General features: G+C 44.7%; 1 non-coding gene across 1 annotated transcript; it reads right to left on the bottom strand.

Moving 5' to 3' along the window:
- Positions 1 to 934: 934 nt before the first annotated feature.
- On the bottom strand, positions 935 to 1,040 carry LOC141603757 (small nucleolar RNA R71). Its single transcript, XR_012525613.1, has one exon. It is a non-coding gene; the product is annotated as a small nucleolar RNA R71 (small nucleolar RNA).
- Positions 1,041 to 1,746: the final 706 nt, after the last annotated feature.

Here is a 1,746-nt window from a genome sequence, read left to right as displayed (position 1 = left end):
TGACATGTCCCTTCTTTATTGATAGTCTCATCCTCATTTTCTGCTTTTACTGCTCTTCCCTTGCTTCTCTTTCCTTTAAAGCTTAATTAGTTTAGAAAACCAAATTACAACCCCCAATTGTGACCGAATAGGCAAAACTTTTACAGATATCTTGCCTCCCTGAGGAGATCGACCCGACTTCCCTAGCTATATTAGTTAGACCAGTTGGTTATTTTTGATAGGTATACGACATCCCTTTCAAATTTTGGCGTCGTTGCCGGGGAGGCAATTGCCCTATCTGTTTTTTTTCGTTTATTTTATCCGTCTCGGAGAATTTTTATTCCTTGAGGCAGTTCTTATTTATTTTCTTTCAGTGCTATGTATGCCCAGGTCAAACAGGTTGGAGTTAGTTTCAGCTGGTTCTAAGCTAGAGAGACTATTCAAGCATAGACTCCGTCTGCAAAGAGAATCACGAAAGGAAGACTTGAGTACTTTCGAACCCAAGCTTCAGCATTTCCTATTTACAGAAGACCCATCTTTAGAAGAAGACAATTCCAGTTCTGTAAACCAACCAGTAAAGATGCCGAACATTGCTAGTCATTCGGAGCCTAAAGCATCATCTATTCCCAAAGGTTTCAATCTCCAGACTGAGGACGGGAATACTTTTGACATCCGTCCGTCCTATATCAATCTGGTGGAGAGAAATCTCTTTAGAGGTGTGGCAGGTGAAGACCCGAGGAAGCATATGGAGCTCTTTACGGACTACTGTTCTACTATCCCCGCCACAAAGGGGGTAACTCAAGACAAGATTAAGGAGATGATGTTTCCTTTTTCTTTGACTGACTCAGCCAGGGAGTGGCTGACTGACTTGGACCGCACGGCCTAGGGGTCACGAACTGGGAGACCCTTGCTCTTGCTTTTTATAAGAGATATTTCCCTCCGCAGCGCACTAATCAGCTGAGGGCAAAGATCACTAGTTTCAAGCAAGCACCTGATGAGACTTTCTATGAAGCTTGGTGTCGGTTCAAGAGATTGGTGACGTCTCTTCCTCACCATTGTTTTGATCCATGGTTTTTGTCCAATCAATTCTACAATGGGTTATACGACTACCACAGAGCTATACTTGACGCAACATCCAATGGAAGATTTCAAAAGAATACCGATGATGATAAGGGATGGGCCATTATTGAGGAGATGTCAACCCATTGTGCTGAGTATGGGAACCCAAGGGATGGTATTAGAACAGTTCACTCGGTTGATAAGGCAGTCGTGGCTCAGCTGGAAGCCATGAATGGCCATTTTGACAGATTGGATCTGCAATCTACTGGGGAACCTCAGACGGTTCATTTGCTTACTAGACAGGACACCGTCACATGTGAGAGGTGTGGGAGCAACAACGGTCATACTCCTATTGACTGTCTTACAGAGAAGGAACACGTCCTTGCCTTTCAACAAAATAGGCAAGGAGGGGGTTCCTATTATAATAACCAAGGGGCAGTCCCCCCCAATTTGAGGTGGACAAGTCAGAATGTGCTCAATCCCACTCCTCCGCAGCAGCAGCAACAGCCGTATGTCCCTCCTCACAAGGCTCAACAAGGCTTTCAAAAGCCTCCTTCATTTCCTCCACCGAACCACGGTGCATCATCTTCAAGTGGAGTAAGTGAGATTGGTGAGTTGAAGACGATGTTGCCGTCTTTGACAAAGTAGTGGCAGCTAAGTGACCAACAAAAAGATGCATCCATCAAGTCACTTGAAACTCAAGTTGCC

Source organism: Silene latifolia, chromosome 9 (genome assembly GCF_048544455.1).
Source record: "Silene latifolia isolate original U9 population chromosome 9, ASM4854445v1, whole genome shotgun sequence".
Lineage (NCBI taxonomy): Eukaryota > Viridiplantae > Streptophyta > Magnoliopsida > Caryophyllales > Caryophyllaceae > Silene > Silene latifolia.
This window is presented reverse-complemented; position numbering and strand designations above follow the sequence as displayed.